Below are 21,439 nucleotides of genomic sequence, written 5' to 3' on the forward strand. Positions count from 1 at the left end.
TTAATGACATCATTTTCATTTTTGGGTGAACTAACCCTTTATTTATCCAAAAATAATATCAAACAAAAATCTAAACAAGTAATCCAGTTTAATTGATTGATTTATTTAGTGAATGCCTTGACAACCTTGACAAATGTTATCTAACAAGAAGACCTTTTACAAAATCTGTAAAGACTCTTATTGTTTGTCGTGTTAAATAAAGTGGTTGAAAAGAATCGTGTTGAATTAACTTAATTTACTTAAGTAAATTGAACAAGCATCAAATTTTATTTTTGTCCTACTTAAAACATTCTTTCAAAATGAAAATATTGAGTTGAGCCAAAACGCAACTGTTTCAGGTCAGTTTAACACAATGCTATTGTGTTTTAATGAGAAAGCACATACAATGGTGTTAAATGAAAGTGATTTTTTAAATAAACTTAACAGTATCATAAAATCATTTTTTTTGAGTGTAGTCTATATACAGTATTTAATGCAATTGTAACTGTAATTAGATTACAGACAAAATTAAGAATAATCCCTTTCTTTACTTTTTCAAGGGAATTGCAGAAATCAATTACTTATTAATGCATTACACCCAACACTGGTTTACAAACTGTGCACTATGGTAAAAGTGTTGTGAGGGCAAAATATAGTATTGTGCAAGGAACCGTGGAAAAATAAGTCTATGAATTGATAATCTTTGAGTGAAAAGGAGTAAAAGTTGTTTGTGTTTTACTGCCATTAGTGTTCATTTCAGTTGGAAACTGCAGTGAATTGTATAGATATGTAGTTAACGCATTATTTAAAGCCTTTATGTATAATGCATTATAAAGGTCTTCATAATGTATGTTATAATGCATTATAACTTTACATAAATTAAAATGCATTATAATATTTGCAGATTCCTTGTTACACCTCAAATACTTCTGTACTTTCTAAAGGTGTGTTCAATGAATAGATAAGTATTATAATGTATTATAACTGGTTACAATTATTAATGTGACCATATAGAAGGCATAACTAATGCATTGAAAATACATTTATAATGCATTTATATATAAAGGCTTTAAGTAAAGTGTCACCATAACGATACGGATTTAGAGTTTATTAAAATGTTGGTAGAGGCGCAGTTTTCCTATAAACCTGGATTTCATACAATAGTGCAAAACTTGTACAGAAAATGTAGTTTTAATTGTGTTTTAGTATTGGATTACTAGCTAAGCAACATGCTTATGCCAATTATTGGTTATTATTGGCAGTCATTTTGATGCAATGCACAGTGTTAAAAAGGTCCTCACCGGCTAATTCTCTGTTGACCAAGCTAACCATGACGATCAAAGTAGAGATAGCGTGCGCATTTGTTTTCTTTCAGTTATCAGTTAACTGACCAGCACACTCCGACCTCTCGCTCTGTCACTACGTGCTTCCAGATCTCCTGAAAGGCCATCCCCTCGCTGAGCGGTTCACAACCAGAAGACCACGGCGCTCAGATGAGAAAACAAACACGTCTGTTACAGAGATGGTCGGGGAACCGGGGTCGGTGATTTGATGAGTTTATAGTCTGAGGAACATTCCTCGCACCTCCTCATTTGAAGTGATGGCCAAGGTTTTTTAGAAGGGAATTCTTCTTGCGGTTTTCCTGCAGTCTTGACCCCGTGAAATATATCCGTGTTCGATGAGTAGTGTTTTTTGGATGGCTAATTGCTGAAAATAATGTTTCGTCCATATCCTGAGCAAACTTCATCTTGGTTTTTGACAGGTTGTATTTCCCTCCTAACTTGAGATCTGGCGCTTGCCTTTGTGTGCTTTGGATGCTTCGCAGCTTTAGGGGCAAAAGCATTAACTTCAAACAAGACGTGATTAGAACCATTTGTCCCACCTTTGACAAGCTGCTGTTTAGGAGGTAAAAGGTTGTTTCCTGACAGATCTCGTATAATAGCTGTTAAAAGACTAGCTTATGAACTTCCACCCTAGACAGAAACTTGCCTAGTCGGCCATTGTCTAATACACATTACTGTTCAAATTTTTTGTTTTTTATAAGCATGTTTTATTCAGCAAGGATTCATTAAAGTGATCAAAAGTGACAGTTAATAATGTTGCAAAACAGTTCTGTTTCAAATAAATGCTGTTCTTTTGAACTTTCTATTCATTAAAGACAGAATCCTGAAAAAAATGCATCACAGTTTCCACAAAAATGTGAAGCAGCACAACTGTTTTCAACACTATTAATAATCATAAGTTTCTTGAGCAGCAAATCATCATATTAGAATGATTTCTGAAGGATCATGTGACACTGAAGACTGGAGTAATGATGCTGAAAATTCAGCTTTGATCACTAGAATAAATTACAGTTTTTAATATATTCAAATAGAAACAACAAATTAATGCAGCCTTGGTAAACATAAGATACAAAAACATTTTAAAAAATCTTACCAACACCAAACTATTAAACTATTTTGAAATATTGATAAAAATAATGTTCTCTAATAAACACATATTGTGTGTGCTTTGCATTTTATTTTTTGCTTATTAAAGGGATAGCTCACCCAAAAAATGAAAATTATCCCGTGATTTATTCACCCTCAAGCCATCCTAGGTGTAAATGACCAACTTCTTTCAGTCAAACACAATCAGAGTTTTATTAAAAATATCCATTATAATGGGAGTGTTTGGAGGATGAGTTTTTGAAGCCCAAAAAAGTGGATCCATCCATCATAAAATGTCCTCCAAGCGGCTCCGGGGGTTAATAAAGGCCTTCTGAAGAGAATCGATGCGTTTGTGTGAGACAAATATCCTTATTTAAATCTTTATAAAGGAAAATAACGAGCTTCTGGTGCGACAGCCATATGCATTCGACTTGCGTTCAAAAAGCGTTAACTTCGGCGATGTAGTACACAATGACGTGATGGTCTATGCTACGCCATGATGTACTACGCTACGTCAAACGTTATAACGTGTCGTTGTGTACTACGTCACGGAAGTTAATGCTCAAGTGTTTTGTTGCTAACGTCAAACTCTATTACAATCAATTGCCCCTTCGCCAGGAGTTTGATTGGCAGGCGATCTAACCAATCATAACAACGAATCCTCCATTTTGTCTGACAAAGGAGTCAGGGGAGTTAGAAGATTAACATAGGTGGACTTGAACTTGAAAAATGGTGTCTTTCCATCTTTCCACGATTAAAACAACATAACAGTTTTGGACATAACAACAGTAACTAAAGGGGGCGGGGTCTTTGCGAACGGTCAGTTGTGAGTGGAGTCTTGCATGCGGAGGACTGTTTGACTGACACTTGTAGGGCGTTACAGTTCACTTTTGAAGTTCCAACACAGTTATAATGTTGTCTTTGTACACTGTAAAAAAATTATTGTGATTTTAATAGTAAAAGACTGTAAAAAATGCTGCTGTAAAAAACATGTTAATTGGTTAACAGTAAGTTTCCTTACATACGGTGAATAACTGTAATAGATATAACCTTATATTTAATGTAAAATACTGTTAAATGTACAGTTTTTGGAAGTGAAAAAGAACAAGTCATCATATCATTTACAGTGGAAAAAACGTAAAATGACATTCCCAGAATTCCCTGTGTGACACTTCACATTGAAATAACTGTTTCTTCTTTGGTCAGTTATGTACATTAGGGTTTTATGTTTCATTTAATGTTGTTAAATTAATGTTTATTGTATGATTTTAGTGTTGTGTGTTACAATGATGGTGTTTTGTGTTGTGTGAATGACACTGTGCACCTTCTATATATTAGTATTTACTTCAGCTTGTGGAAAGCTGAACTTTGATTCATCATGTGACTTTCTCATCACCACCTGTTTTTGGTTGTTTTCAGTGTATTATAAAGGTACAAAACAGATATTAGTACTTCAGTAGGTTGGTATATTAACATATTTATATACTTTTTTTTTACGGTAAATTTAAGTTAAATCTGTAAAACCTAACATGATGCTACCATATTTTTTACAGTAAAGTTTGGTAGTAGACTGCAAAAATTCTCACTAGGTTTTGGGCTGGTGTGAAGTTCTTTTGGTTATGCATTGCTTCATTTATTTATACCAAAACTGGGTGGAGTTGAACAGACATCCGAGTTCAATTGTGCATTTCACAGTCTAAGTCTGCAAGTCTCTGAGCTGATGCTGTCAGTCTGCTGAGAAGGAAGAGAAAATAACCAGAGCCAAAGAAAACAGCCGCAGTCCCGGGAGCCATCACTCTTCCTCCTGTGGAGAATCACAGTTTGCCCCTCAGAGGGCCGCTGTAGCTCAACGCTCATAGATAAACATTAAAGCCGACCCTTATGCTTAGATAAACTCCCTGCAGGAATAACACGCCTGTGCTCATAAATCCTCCATTTTTTGTACACTAACAAAACCCAAAATAGATTTAAGAAGCTGATATGGTTCATATTTTCCGAGGTCACCAGCGTTAGTTTTGTCATTTTTAATTCTAACATTTTGAGGTAAATTAACTGTTATCATGCTTTCATTTTTTTTTAAAGCCTTACTTTTTAGTAAACAGGCTGGGATGCGTTTTCTATGGAAGCTTGATTCCGGCTCTAAATAAAAAATAAAAAAGGTAATTGTGGCATTTTATCCCACAATTCAGACTTTTTTCTCTGAACTGCATGATATAAACTTGCAATTGTGCCTTATAAAGTCAGAATTGCGTGATATAAACTTGCAATTCTGAGAAAAAAAAATTCAGTTTTTTTTCTCTCACAATTGAAACATTATAAGACGGAATTGTTTATATCTCACAATTCTGTCTTTATATCACACAATTCTGACTTTATAACTCACAATTCTGACTTTATATCTCGCAATTCTGACTTTATATCATGCAATTCTGACTTTTTATCACGCAATTCTGACTTTATATCTCGCAATTCTGACTTTATATCACGCAATTCTGACTTTATATCTCACAATTCTGACTTTATATCATGCAATTCTGACTTTATATCACGTAATTCTGACTTTATATCACGTAATTCTGACTTTATATCACGCAATTCTGACTTTATATCCACAATTCTGACTTTATATCACGCAATTTGACTTTATATCACGCAAATTCTGACTTTATATCACGTAATTCTGACTTTATATCACGCAATTCTGACTTTATACTCGCCAATTCTGACTTTATATCACGTAATTCTGACTGTATATCACGCTATTCTGACTTTATATCAATCAATTCTGACTTTATATCACACAATTCTGACTTTATATCACGCATTTCTGACTTTTATATCACGTAATTCTGACTGTATATCACGCAATTCTGACTTTATATATCACGTAATTCTGACTTTATATCACGCAATTCAGACTTTATAACTCGCAATTCTGACTTTATATCACGTAAATTCTGACTGTATATCACGCAGTTCTGACTTTTATATCACACAATTCTGACTTTATAACTCGCAATTCTGACTTTATATCTCGCAATTCTGACTTTATATCAATCAATTCTGACTTATATCACGCAATTCTGACTTTAAATCTCGCAATTCTGACTTATATCAATCAATTCTGACTTTATTATCACGCAATTCTGACTTTATATCTCGCAATTCTGACTTTATATCACACAATTCTGACTTTATATCAATCAATTCTGACTCTTATATCACACAATTCTGACTTTATATCACGCAATTCTGACTTTATAACTCGCAATTCTGACTTTATATCTCGCAATTCTGACTTTATATCAATCAATTCTGACTTTATAACTCGCAATTCTGACTTTATATCACGTAATTCTGACTTTATATCAATCAATTCTGACTTTCTATCACGCAATTCTGACTTTATATCTCGCAATTCTGACTTTATATCAATCAATTCTGACTTTATAACTCGCAATTCTGACTTTATATCACGTAATTCTGACTGTATATCATGCTATTCTGACTTTATATCAATCAATTCTGACTTTATATCAATCAATTCTGACTTTATATCTCGCAATTCTGACTTTATGACAATTGATGAACTTTGCACATTGATAGTTATTGAAATGAATTGAATCGACATTGAGTTGAATAATGACACTATTGTCTGAAGTAGAGCTGCTTATAGCTGAAGTTGAATTTGTTTCAAAAATTTTTAATTTTATAACATTAACACTGTTGTTTTCTTGTTCATCACTATGAAGCTGCTTTGAAACAATCTTAATGTATATAGCGCTATATACATGACTTGACTTTATCCCATGGTACTGAATGATTACCGAATTCATGCACCCTTATATTTAAATGACGATGGTGCTTTTTTGTAGTGTAGTATGCACAACATCCTGCAATAGTAGTCTAGATGTGTATTACATGATGTTTATGATCATTTAAGGAAACCAAAATGTATTAAACAGTGTTACTTGCACCTTTCTGCTACTGTGTTGTGGGACTGGAGCTTGATTTGGTCAATAGAGATAATGTTTGCTTTACGTTTTCCATGAAATATAATGTCTAGACTTTATGATTCCCAAGTAGAGCAGTTGCCAACGGCATTGTGAGCGTTGGAATAAGTTCATACAGTTTTTACATATTCATATTTGATACACATGAGTTTCACATTTCAAAATATTTTGTGTTGTACTCATCTTACTTACACAAACTCTTTTGTTCCGTCTGTTGCAGTATTGTCTGCATATAAAATTGTCCCTGACTTTTGTTTCAGGCTGTTTGATCTCAGCCTGGTTTTATTGTGTTTCTCTTTGCAGACCGAGATGTTTGTTTATCTGTTGGCTACAGTAACATTCTCATTCTGTACTTTAGGAAATAAGCAGAAGGAAGTCCTGCGGGAAGACGTTGTCAAGGCGACAGGGACAACGAGTGGATGGGGGTCAGTTTGGCTCGACAGGACAAAACCAACGGCAAAATTCTGGTATGTTGCGTTTAAACAAGAAAACAAGCAAAGTTTTTCAACTGTGACTCTAAATTCCGATTGGATGAGTTGTGTTTGAAGCAATGCAGGGATGACAGTTTTTTGTAGGCCAACCGGAAAGTTATCATCACCCTGGATCCCTCGACAAAAAGCCAATACGATTTTTCCATTGGCTTTTGCATCATTTCAGAAAATGAGCTCTGTGACCAAAAAAAGTTCATGATTCTGACACATTTTGTTCAACAATATATTCTTCACACATTAACACAACTTTTATGAATTTTGAAGCCTAAATACAATCACATTTAGGCATTTATAAAAAAAAAAAAAAAAAAAAAAACATTGGTAACCACTTTATTTTAGGGTATTTTAACTAGTTGCTTATTAGCATGCATATTACTAGAATATTAGCTGCTTATTAGTAATTAATAAGAACATATTAATGCCTTATTCTGCATGACCTTATTCTACATTCTAAATCCTACCCAATACCTAAACTTAACAACTAACTTACCTAACTATTAATAAGCAGTAAATTAGGAGTTTATTGAGGGAAAAGTCGTAGTTAATAGTGAATACATGTTCCCTATACTAAAGTGTTACCAAAACATTGACTTAAAGGGGAACTATTACCAAAATACCCCATAGATAATTTATTATATCTTGTCAAATTTGCCCCTATTTGGGTCGTGAGCAAAAACATGCCATTTTTGTGTGTGCCCCTTTAAATGCAAATGAGCTGCTGCTCCCGGCCCCCTTTCCAGAAGAGGGCGGAGCTTTAACAGCTTGCGCTTCGGTTGCTCAACAACAACAAAGCTGGAGAATCTCACGCAGCCAAAATGAGGATTGTCAGTAACGGTGTTCAGCCTTACATTGTTCAAACCGGAGTCGACACTGATGGAGAGACTCAGGAAGAAGTTACAACTTTTAGACGTTTCTGAATGGTTAGTGGATAAATGTATGTAGTTGCTGTGGAGTTGATTCAACTCATCCACTAGCATGTGCCGTCATGTTAATCTTTTGTGCAAATTCAGCATTGAATTGACCCTCGTTTGATGCTGTTCGCCAACGGGGGTTTTGTTTGAGTACAATAGACTTTTATTTAGTAGTAATAATCTCAAACATGCATTACTTTAATTCGTTGTTCCACTTTTTTTTTCTTAACAACCTTTAACGACTGAATTTTCAACCTTCTCAGCAGTTGTTTAATGCAAACCACATAGACTTGTAAAACATAGGCAGAAACTGAAACCATCATTGTTACAAATATCTTTCACGACGACCGCATTGTAAAACTCCAGCTGTTCCGTACATCAAGAGAAAGCGTTTGAAGTGAGGGGCCGTTTTATCATGATGACAAACTGGAGCTCTAGAATAGACGCTCTAACTGGACGTCAGCACCAATCTCTGCTGGGTTTCTAGGTTTCCTCAGGCTTGAGTTGTGTCGTGGTGGTCCGATTCGAGGTCAGACTCCTCGTTTCGTCTCTAACTGCATGACCCTGTCATGGGGTTCTCTGAGTTTTGATGGGCGTCCTACAGGAAGGCAGGATCAGGGTGGTCTGACAGAGGAGAGGACACTGATATGTTCAAATCAAAGAGGCTGAGGGAGAGATGACATGTTATATTGGTAGCTTTAATGATGGTAATTTGGTGGGTGGATTAGTATTTACAAGTCAGGACCGGATTTAAACATATGGGCATTCAGGCTTGTGCCAGGAGAACCATGTGCAAGAGAGACACCAACACAATCAAGGCTGTATAAATGTTTTTAATTGGCAGGAGATGACGTTGCGTAGCTCATGCAATCAGATTTAGAGCTGAAACTTTGTTTATAGTGTATTTTTACACAGTTAAAGAAGTAAAAGCTCCAGTCTCCTCCCGAAAATCCCGAAAAAGTTGGTGCCTCAGTGATACTTCACTCAGAGAAACTGTCAACCACAGCTGTCAATCATGATGTCACAACCCCCCCGTTTTTAACTATTTTAAAAAAACGAAACACTTGAACTTACAAATCAGCGTGACTAAATAATGACAGATAAAATGACCAGAAACCATCTATTGGAAAAAACTTATTTGACGTCTAATTTCAAGTTTAGTTTGTTCACGTCCCATTAACATTACATAGACGTGGGACGGGGTTTCTGACCTGTACTGGGGACCAACCACCTGGGGTGCGATCAAACGCTGTTTGTTGTTCACTTTTCAGGACTTGTGCGGCACGCTTGCTTGATCCAGCCGAAAAATGCATTTTATGTCATGATTCAAACGTTTAGAACAAAAATTTTATGAGACGGTTGTGTCAGATTTCATTGTTGATTTCAATATGAAATTTAATCGAACAGGCTTTGGTGAATTTCATGTTTTCCCAATCAAAGAGATAGGAGCTGCACGCCCGAGAAGCATTTCAAAGATGGCCACCGAGTGAAATGACTTGCCTTGAAGGGACTTTGGTCTTACTTTCCCAAAGCATTTGAACTAATGCAAATGATTAGTCAAATGTGCTTTGCAATGAAAGCTGTGTGCATACAAAACATATTTTACTTATAACCTGAAAGCACTTCGACAGGTTCTTTATAGATGCATATACATGCGTTTACAGTGTGTGTCCCACCGCAACAAATAGCTGCATTTGAAGGGAATCACGTTTACATGTAAGGCATGTAAGAGAGCTGTTGGGCAGATGTGGCGTCCTTCACTCAGCCAATCAGCTCTCCGCATGAGCAGCAACATGATTAGCCCGTGATCACGGTGACTCAGAGTCTCTGAGGAGAAAAAACATTACGTGTTTCATTACGTCTGTCCTGTGTGTTTCCCATTGCCGGCTGCCAGGGAATATGTTGGAATTTGTTCCTTTGGTTGTCATTTGAAAGGCTGAGGCTGTTTTATTGACGTTCAGCTGAGATGGTTATCGAATTTTTAAGTTTAGATGATAGTGGAAACGCTGCCAGCACAGTAGAGCGAACTGCTTTAGGCTGTGACACAGTCAAACAGACTAGCAGTGTTTCTCAACAAAACAAACTACTGCCAGATAGTCATCTGACATCATGTGTGAGCATTTGTATGAATCTGTGTGGCTGTAAATATCTTTAACTCGGTTGTTTATCTCAATGGACTGTGTAAGAGCTGTTATACCGTTTCCAGCATGAAGAAACGGGAAGCTGAACTGTGCTTTGGAGGGAATTTGGTTTCTCCAGTCCACAGTCCTGAGCTTTTCGACAAGGATTTGACTCTAAATAAAATAGGGAAAGGAAAGTTTGTGGCATACGGTTATATGGACTGTATTAATGAGCAAAACAGAGAGGTTGTGTAAACATTTGTGTGTCATGACAGCACAAAAAACAGCTCTGATGTGACAGCTTTTTTACTAAGAATCGAATAAAAAAAACCACAGTGTCCTAACCAGCCCGCGATGGCAACACCCGATGATTCTATTTTAGAAACAGTTTCTATTTTTTCTGCGACGTCGCGGCTGGAACAACAACACAAAGTATGATAATGATCATTAGAGCCCGACCCGATATATCGTTTTGCTGATTTTATCGGCCGATATGAGCCTGTCGCCGATATATCTGCATCAGCATATATGCCACCGATATTAACATTTATTTTTACAGAACATATAGCACAGATAAAATGGTTGTAAATGGTGTGATTACGTAGTTTGTCCAGCAGAGCGCACTCCATTGTTCGCTACTGGCACCAGCCAACCCTTTCACTTCTGTAAAGAGGTCTCTTGTTCGAGCAGCAGCAAGCAGTCAAGCGAGAGTCAAAGCGCTGTCTTAACGGTAAGTTGCTAACTAGTTTGTGAAATTCATAACTTACTGTAAAGTTAATAAACAATGACCCCCACTAAGTTTCCTTTTTCAATAAAGTCCATCCAATATAACATTAGCCCGTCCCCCTTAAACTGCCACGTCACTCATGCATATCATATCGCTCACATCTACATATCCTAAATTTGCATAGTTGTCAGTACAGTCAGTTAACGTAGCAGATTGAAAGGTTAGTATCTTTCTGCAGTCCAGTAGACCGCGGTGCGGTGGTGGCTTGAGTTGTGAATGGTGATTTAACGCTACGTCGTCACCTAGTTGATGAAACGCGCTGCTATAAAGTAAATAAACACGTCCCCATCTGTTACTCTTACAATGAGCTTATCATACTCGTTTGCTACATTAGTAGGATTTCCGCGATGCAGAGAACACAGACGAAATCACAGAATCCAGTAGAACACTGTATAACACGGAATTTGTCATATTTTTGATGAATAAATAAAAAACAGGTCAGAACACTTAAATCAAATCATGATGTAGACTAGTGTCTGTGAATATTAAACTGCAAAAAGACTATTTAAATATGATCCTCATGTTCTGCATGTTCATTTGATTACCAGAAAATAAGCCATTGACTGCATAAATCTGCCCCTGATGGATTGGCAGTAGCTTGCTCGCCCTACACAGTTACCTTGTTTATTTTCTTAATTCAAGTTATATATTGTTCTATTTGTGTTGTAAGTTATTTATAATAAGTGAAGTTTGCTGTTCAGTGCACTGATGCCAGGCTTATTTTGGATAATAAAGTTCATTGTTAAATTGTTAAATACCCCTGCCTTCATTACACATCTTTATCACGTCAGTGTTTGATCACCACATATGAGTGATCATTACAAAAATGTGTTTATGTATATATATTCTGTTTATGTATATATGGTATTAAATATACAGTACCAGTCAAAAGGGAAGTGTGTCCAAACTTTTGACTGGTACTGAACTATAATATACACATAAAGAATATCGGCCGATATATCAATATCAGACTTTTTTTACTTCCTAATATCGATATCGGCCCCCAAAAACCCATATCGGTCGGGCTCTAATGATCATCTCAGGTGCTATTTATGTGCTTTATTTAATGTTAAAAGCGTCTAATGTGAGTTTGAATATTATTTTGAGTGTCTTTTATAGCTGTACTGAAACCAACGATAAATAATTTACCTCAGATCTTCAAAATAAATGAAAGGAAACAAGATGACAAAGATTGTTTCAGTAACTCAGTATGTGTTTTTAATAAAGTTAAAATGGTGTAATATTCATTAATTTAATTATGTACTTATCCATTTCGTTGCGAGTGCCGGGAGCTTGCCGAAAGAGCCCGCCCACACGCTCTTCTGATTGGCTGTGACTTTTGATTGACTTGACCACGTCTCATAGTAGCGTTGCGTCTGGTGTGGACAGACAAATTGTTTGTCGTCGGAATCATGTCACAACACATCTGGTTAGGAAATGATGTAAGAGCATGTACAGTATCTTAAATGGGTGGTTGATTATGATTTCACTTTTTTTAACTTTAGTTAGTGTGTAATGTTGCTGTTTGATCATAAACAACATCTGCAAAGTTACAACACTCAAAGTTCAATGCAAACAGAGATATTTTTCTTTTATAGAAATCTCTGTTTAAGAACTACAAACGGCCTGGTAATGGACTACAGTGAGCTTCTTCCCGGGTTGGTGACATCACTAACCCTAAAATTTACATAAACCCCGCCCCCTGAGAAACACACAACAAACTGGGGGTGATGTCCATGTTGGGCTGCTCTTAGAGAAGAGGAAGAGTTGTATGTAGTAGAGTGTTGTTGACATGCCGTCATTTTACACCGGACTGCTTCACAAACGAGGGTCAATACAATGCGGATTTGCACAAAAGATTAACATGACGGCACATGCTAGTCGATTGAATCAACTCCAAGCAACTACATACATTTATCCACTAACCATTCAGAAAGTCAGTTTCCTTCTAAAGTTGTAACTTCTTCCTGGTCTCTCCCATCAGTCTCGACTCCGGTCTTGATCAATGTAAGGCTGAACACCGTTACTGACAATCCTCATTTTGGCTGTGTGAGATTCTCCAGCTTTGTTGTTGTTGAGCAACCGAAGCGCGAGCTGTTAAAGCTCCACCCTCTTCTGGAAAGGGGGCCGGGAGCAGCAGCTCATTTGCATTTAAACATAAAAAAGAAGTTTCATAAAACATAAAAGAAAGAAGTTTCTTATGCTCACCGGGGCAGCATTTATATATCTATATATATATGTATGCGTCTGTGTTTTTACTTTGAAATTTACTACGTAAGTACATTTGTGTGACCCTAGTTTTTTCCCATGAGATAATTAAGTCCAGATCACCATAAAAAAAAAATCTGTTATGTTTGGATCATGAGGAAAATTAAGTCAAACTCTCAAAAAAATATTATTGCATGGATTATTAAGGTTTGTGTAACAGTCCACAAAACTTTAACACTATTCTGCCTTACAAGAACTTCCTTCAGGCATTTCCTTCAGGAAATGCAGCTACTTTAGTGTCCTCTGTCTATGACCTTTTTGCCTTCTCTTTGTCTGTTCTCTCTCAGAGTCTCTCTGCTCTCTGGCTGGCTTCACAGCCTTGAGCGCTTCTGTTGTTCCAGAGATCAGAGATGTTTGAATGAAGATGCTCAGCTTTCTAAAACCAACAACCCCCTTTCAGTGCACATATTAGATCCACAGCCGTGGCCAAGCTTGGCCCTGTGTTCTGGTTTTGTCTCAGAAGTTAATTTGGCACTGGAAAGAAGACAAAGAAGAAGCTTTGTCTGTGTATCCTGTTTGTTTCTTGGTGCAATTACCATGATGATGATGATGATGATGCAATTTCAGATCTGATATGTGTGCTATATATACACACCCAAGTCATGGTAGACACCATATTTAATTAGATGTAAATTAATCTGTAAGGAATAGAGTCTAGTCAATGAGTTGTACTTGTACCTGTCTTTCATGTCAAATTAAATATGCTGTTTACCCTGACTAACGTCTATAGTCATCATCTGTCATACCTCATCTTGTTCTTTCATTGTCTGCAGGCCTGCGCTCACCGCTGGAAGAATGTATATTATGAATCGGAGTATATTCTTCCCCACGGATACTGCTCCGTCATCCCAGCCACTCTGCAGGGCAAATCACAGCCTCTCATACCGTGTTATGAAGGTACGACTCGCTCTCTACCACTTCAACCTCCTTAATAGTATTATTTATATATTCAGATTCAAAAAATTAGATTTTTCAGTTTTCATTTCAGTTTCACATTTTATGTACTTTTGCCAGTTTTATTACTTGTTGTTGTTGTTTTTTTTTAAATTCTATTTTAGCCTTAATTTATTTTATTATGTGCTTTTGTCAGTTTTATTAGTTTTTAATATTTCTGTTTAGCTTTAATTTATTTTTATTTCTATTTTAGATTCAGTACTTTCTACTTAAACTTATTTAATTATTAATGTAGTTGCCAAGGCACCTTTTCTCATTTTAAGTTTAAGCTTTTCATCTAATATTTATATTTAATTTTATTTCAGCTTTATTTTTTAATTAACAAAAATAATTTTTTATAGTTTTAGCTTTAGTTAAAGGCACAATATGTAAGATTTTTGGATTAAAATATCCAAAAACCACTAGAACAATGTTATATATTTTGTTGACTTGTGTACTTACTCGGGTTGGGAGTTTAACGCGTTAATTAGATTCATTAATTACGGAAAAAAATAATGCGTTCAATTTTTTAACGCATTTAATGCACTTGCCCCACCCCAGACCTACATAGGTCATCTGCTATTCATACAATTGACTGCGCGCGTTATAGATCAATTGACATGATAAACGACAAAACACATTCAAATATTTGACAATAGGCGCTTACTGCATGACATGGAGGCGCCGGTGCGATCACTTGCATTTAACTTAAATGCTCCGTCATTTTGGTCATACAGATAAGAGTAATGCAAACTGTAAAGGGACTATTATATTTGTAAACTCACAATAACAGCAAAACGTTAGCTTTTGTAAAATAATGAAAACAATCAGGTCTCAGTGAACTTGAGCACGTAACAAACATGAACCGAAACTCAGCGTATACTTGCCTCACAGACACGAGAAATATATCTATTGAAAGCTTGAATATCTACTTTTAAACGAATCAATTCAAATGGCAAATAAATATTCTCAGATCATGTAATCCGTTTGAAACCTGCATATAAGTGCGTCCACTACTATGGAGATGATGAATCAGCAACGTTGACTTAATCTCTGCAGCCGAAAACAGAAAACATTATTAATAAATTATTCTAAAGTTTAGACAGTCTCCTTGCTCACAAAGAGCAGCCAAGGGGCCCCCACATTAATAATAAATGTGCACATATTAATTTAATAAACTTAGTAACCTAGATTTCTTGGTAGCCTTCATTAAATTAACTTCTCTTGATTCATAAAACATCAGTTGACCATATGTTTACTTTCAGTTTCATATTTCCATATTAATAAATAAAAAAAAAAAATAAAAAATCCTAATCCTTTATATCCCAAAATTAAAATTCAGTCATCATTTACTCAACCTCATGGTCCAAAAGTTTGTGTAATAAATTCTATGCTAAATCAAATAAAATATTTCTTTCTGAATCTACTTTTTGTAATGTCTATTTGATGCTTTACACAATAATGACTTCAAATTATCTTTTGGGAATAATTTCTCAGCTAAGTTTGATGTACGATAAATTTGCGATTAATTAGATTAATTAATCGCCCCATCATGTAATTAATTAGATAAAAAATTTTAATCGCTTCCCAGCCCTAGTACTTACATTATCCCAGATGTTTCCAAGAATGTCTAAATCCAGAAAAATATCAGTGATGTCATTCCTGCGTTACCTTCGATTTCCGATTTTATTTTGTAGAAACCATGGAAACACCAAAGACGCTTTAATATATTATATGTTTTATTAGACAAGGAAACAACTGTTTGGTTACATTTATAGACAGAAAACTAATTATTGTTATATAACTCAACACATTTAGTCTTATTGTTTAAATCTCGTTTTCTTGATTTTCCACGACTGCATGTTTTCACCACGCCTCAGAGAAAAACACAATTTTGTCAAGTGGTTAACATAGCGTAATCAGATGCAGCCTTATTTTTAGTAACAGTAATACAGCATTTTCTCCGTCATAAAGTGTTTTAAAATGAATTGCATTCCATTTATCAACACAAGCCATCCAGCATTTATTGTGTCGCGCTCGTCTCATTAGCAAATGCTCCAGCGGCCTCGTTTCTCGTCCTGCTCTGCTTCATACTACAGTAACGTTAATAATCTTATCCATGAACATGATTTCTGCCCGAGTCCCATCTCGATTCTTTTTCACCGGCTGTGAGGTTAAGACATCCCATGATTCCACGCTCAATCTCAGCTCAATCTCAAGCTACACCTTTGTTTTGAATAAGTGACCTGAAGTGGCAAAAATTACATAGTGTGCCATTAACACTTATCTCTTAAATGTACCAGCGATTTCAAAGGTACATTCAGTGTATCAGTAGTATCAAGTCTCTAAATCAAGTGATCTAAAGTGCTTATCAAGATCATTGATGGGGATCTTCCTGTTAGTCCACAACGAGAGTATGTGTTAGTGGTAATTGCTAAAGCAAACGTAGCTGTTAGTATTATGAATAATACTTAAGGCTAGTAATTTGAGCAAACCTCTAACCCCAAGTATTACCATAATTGCACCACAGTCCAATTAATGTAGAAGCAGGTCATCTAAATGAGCTGAAACTGCTGTTTCTCAGTGTGGTCAGAGCTGCTTCCATGAGGCGCCATAATGGACTAAAGTGAAATGAACCGCGTGAGAGAGATTGAAAACTCATCTTGCTTATTTACTCTACATGCCAGTTGAAATTGTGGTTCAGCTGTGATGTTGCAATGTATATTGAATCTCGGATATGTATTACATTGTATATTGTATCGTGAGGGAGTTGGAGAAGTTCTGGTCTTCATCATACTAGAAGTCCAGCAAACACCCAACTAAAGCAGGCTACAGCAGCGATGGCCAAGTCCGAGCCTTGAACCCTCAGAACAAGTTGGAAAGATGACACTGTTTATTGTGGCACGTGTTCTCACGGGCTTCACAATGAGTTATGGCGCCTGAACTTCCTCCAAAACCTCAGAGTGATGTTGTCTGGCATCAGAGCGCTGGCACCTCCAGAATCATAAAGAAGCAGCACACTTCCAGACTCTGGTGGAGAGAAATATGACCTGTCAGGCAGGGCGCAGCACCTGGGAATATGGAGGACACATTCAGGGTTATGCAGATTAAATATTTGACTTTTTACACATCAAGCTAAGGGATGGGTTTAGACGTTATTCAGCAAATATTATGGCCAAAAAACCATTATGTCACCATGGTACCAAATCCAAAAAACATAATACCATGATACCATGACCAATACATGCTTGTTAATGAAATGTTCAGGTTTCATCACTCAGATTTACCTGAATTTGTGGTATAATATTATCAGGGCTCCAGACTAACATTTGAGAGCAGTGGCATCAGTGCCACTAAGATCTACAGAAGGTGGCGCTGGGCGCTTTAATCATAAAGGTAATTTAATTATATTACTATTGTATTGCATTAATAAGTGCAGTTACTAATAATATTACGCGTTTGTTTATCGGAAATGTGACAGTAAAGCACTGAGCTTGAATTGAGACGTCGATAAAAAAATTTATTGACAACAATAACATGCAAAAACCTAATTTTTATAGGGGAAAATGTAAATGTTCTACTCTTATTAAATGTACCATACTGAACTGACCGACAGCTTCAGTGATTATAAAATGAGCGCTCTTTACTTGCTTTCTGTGTAATTCATTCACAATTTGTAGTAAAGTTTTTGTTTTTCATGAGACACTTCCTACTTTTCCCCATATATTAGGGAGTGGAAATGGCTAATAAGCCAATAAGGGCTCCTCTTTGTTTGCCTCGAAGTGTTCCTTCATCTTTAAACTTTTAGTTGAACAAATCATAACATTAAAAATAACATTAAAATTGGATCATATTTAGAGATTTGAAGTGCTGGAAAAAAGTGTGAAAAAAGTCCTTTAAAAAGTCCTTGAAAAGTGCTTGAATTTCACTCCAAAAGTTTGCATGAATCCTGAAATGAATAATGTAAAAACTCTTTCTGCGACCATGGTCACAGTAAGCATTACTCACTGGAGAGCCTTATATAACTTGTTCGTTCATGGCACAGTATTTTCCTGGTTTCCACATCAGCACTGTTTGATCTGATACCTGTAGTTTAAAAAAAGAATTACTTCGCCGAATTCAAATACTGCCCTCGAACAAGATTTTTTCTGTCGACTAGTAGTTGTTCATTTTAAGCGATAGTCGACTAATCGCACATTTTTACTATCATATAAATCATAATAAAGAGCCTTTGATGTCTACATAGCCTAATCAGCACTCAAGCACGCATAAAGCTTGCCATGATGATTATGAATGCGTGGGGAAAACAGCAAGATTTCTTTAACATTTTAATCATTTATTGATTAATTAGTATTTTCTCTATTTTCGGTTGCAGAGATTAAGTCGACGATGCTGACTTGGTTCATTATTTTACAAAAGCACAATATTTTGTTGTTATTGTGAGTGCACACAATAAAAGTAGACTCTTCACATATTCAAAAGATGTATTACTCTTATCTGTTGACCAAAAATGACAGAGTATTTTAAGTGCAAGTGATCGCGCCGGCGCCTCTATGTTAGCCGTCATGCAGTAAACGATCTATTATTCAGCTTTCACACTCCGCACAAACACTTCAATTGCCCACACTGGCGGAAAAAAAGGGCATAGACCTTAGTCATATACTTTCAAATAGTGTATTTTAATTTTCATTCCAGTGCAGTGCTTTACCCCACAGAATTTCAAGTGCATTACCAATTTTCCTTATTTTTATATCTGAGAAATGGTCAGCATTTTTTTTCTATCTTAATCGGCAGCATGCCACCAGAAATGAACTTGTATTGAACCTGGAGCGTTTCTTTAAGGATGCCAATCACCAGCTGTCAGTATCAGAACTGGCTTGCACTCACTGTTTATCACTCCCCTCATCACATATTATACATTTGACATATGTTATCATAGTATATTAAATTCAGCACCACCATCAGCATTAAATTTCACCATCCCAGTAGGATTCTCGTATTTTACAAGATGTTTTGATTTGCTGCGGAAAAAGCGAGGGAGAGTGCACGGATTCTTGATCTGAATTTGTTTCCGTGTTCAGATCTCCTGAGTTATATTTCCTTCCATATCTTTTCCTGACTCCAATGAGTTGGTATTGGGGGGCCTTCTATGTGTGTGCAGTGCATTATGGGGAGATCCAAGCCCAATATTTTCTGTAACCGGAGAGCACAGCAATCCCCCTTTCTCAAAGCCCTCCAGAGTGTGAGCTTTTGTTGAACGCGGTGCTGTTAGGTCGTTCTCAGTCTGTCTCTCGGCCCCCAGATTCCTCTTGGATGGAGTTGGGACTTTGACTAACTCCATATGGAATGTCGGAAGAACTCCAGTAATGCTGGCTTAGGCTCACAGCGAAATCATTTGTGGTCTGTTGTTTTTTTCCTTCCTCTCTCTCTCCCCCTACTCACTCTCACAACCATAAGAAGACCTATGGGGAAGAACATGGCTCGTGCCAAGCCGGGATCGCAGGCGTTTTCACTGAGGGTCGGTATAAGTACGAGCTTGTTACGTGTTTTCACATGTGTGGTGCTCAGTTCTTTGATTACACGTATGAACACAGACATATAACAGATTGCGAGTGATATATTCACTCTCCAGGGTTTTAAAGGGATAGTTCACCCAAAGATGTCTGTCAAAGATGTCGTTCCAAACCTGTATGATGTTCTTTCGTCCTTGGAACACAAATGAAGATGTTTATCAGACTTTCCAATCTGTTCTTTTCCATTTGTGGCTATCAAGATCAAATTTGTTCTTTAAAATTGTTCTTGTTTTCATCCATTAAAGGATTAGTTCACTTCAGAATTAAAATTTCCTGATAGTTAACTCACCCTCATGTCATCCAAGATGTTTATGTCTTTCTTTCTTCAGTCGAAAAGAAATGAAGGTTTTTGAGGAAAACATTCCATATTTCTCCATATAGTGGACTTCACTGGGGTCCAAATGTCAGTTTCAGTGCAGCTTCAAAGAGCTCTACACGATCCCAGACGAGGAATAAGAGTCTTATCTAGAGAAACCATCGGCCATTTTCTAAAAAAAAAAAAATTATTTACTTTTTAACCACAAATGCTCGTCTTGAACTGCTCTGCGATGCGCCACACATTACGTAATCACGTTGGAAAGCACTGCGGTAGGGCGAAAAACTCCATCTCATTTTTTTCCTCCAACTTCAAAATCGTCCAACATCGTTGTTTTACAATGTTTTGTAAAGTCTGTTTGACTTAGTCTTTGCACGTTTGATTTGTAAACACTGGATCGGTACTTCCGCCTACGTCACGCGTGACCTTTCCAACATGATTACGTAATGCGTGGCGCATCGCAGAGCAGTGCAAGATGAGCATTTGTGGTTAAAAAGTATAATTAAGAATTATGAAATAAGACAATGTCCGATGGTTTCTCTAGATAAGACTCTTATTCCTCGTCTGGGATCATGTAGAGCTCTTTGAAGCTGCTCTGAAACTGACATTTGGACCTTCAACCCGTTGAACCCCAGTGAAGTCCACTATATGGAGAAAAATCCTGGAGTGTTTTCCTCAAAAACCTTAATTTCTTTTCGACTGAAGAAAGAAAGACATCTTGGATGACATGGGGGTGAGGAAATTATCAGGAAATTTTAATTCTGAAGTGAACTAATCCTTTAAAGAAAGAAATTCATATAAGTACATGATGATAGAATTTACTTTTTTGTGTGTGTGAACTATCCCTTTAAGAGGAAGGTTGCATTCCAGTCCTTGGCTTGACAGGCCCGTTAGCCTCTGTTTAAAAGATCCCTGCAAGAATTTGAACAGAATCCAAACTGTTTGTGTGCGATACACACGTTTGCATGGAGGCTGCGAGTTGTTTGTCCACTTGCCCCTCATTTTGCACATTGACCATTTCAGTGTTTTGTATGAAGTACAGCCAACCTGTTAACGTGCAGTCCAGGCTTTGGAACAGATATGAGAACACAGGCTGACAGATGTGATGCCCAACAGTTCATCATATATCATCACTCACTCTCTGACCCTTTTCACTTTGTTTTTCTTAAACGAGAACAAAATATGATGGAAAAAACTCCATGGAGGTTCTGATTACTGAGGTGTTATTCATTTATCAGACTGTGTATTTTAAGAGATGGCTGAGAAATGGTAGTTCACTAGATTTTGGAACAGAGCTCTTGTTTGTCTTTACTTTAAAGCCGACCAGATCAGCATTGGATGTGTCACAGAGAGAATCCAAAAGGCTTGACCCATAGAATGGCATCTGCATTGGCCGCTTTGTGTTTGGGTGGTAATGGCACTTTATCATTTGGAAGAATGTCTTAAGTGACCTTAAGTGGCTGAAACAGATGTCTAAAAACTCCTTGATTGAATGCTGTCGACTCAGCTGGTGGTGGTGTTTTTACATGTTTGGCAGAACTGGCCCAGTCAAATAGCTTTTGTGTGTTTTTTAGCAGTCAGCGTTGTGAAATGGAAAAGCAGTGAAGAACGTCCATTTG

At 36.7% G+C, this 21,439-nt stretch overlaps 1 pseudogene; it reads left to right on the forward strand.

Moving 5' to 3' along the window:
• The window catches only part of LOC127525359 (integrin alpha-9-like), a 33,988-nt pseudogene that overhangs the window by 8,495 nt on the left and 4,054 nt on the right, over window positions 1–21,439 (forward strand).

Source organism: Ctenopharyngodon idella, chromosome 13, assembly GCF_019924925.1.
Source record: "Ctenopharyngodon idella isolate HZGC_01 chromosome 13, HZGC01, whole genome shotgun sequence".
Classification (NCBI taxonomy): Eukaryota; Metazoa; Chordata; class Actinopteri; order Cypriniformes; family Xenocyprididae; genus Ctenopharyngodon; species Ctenopharyngodon idella.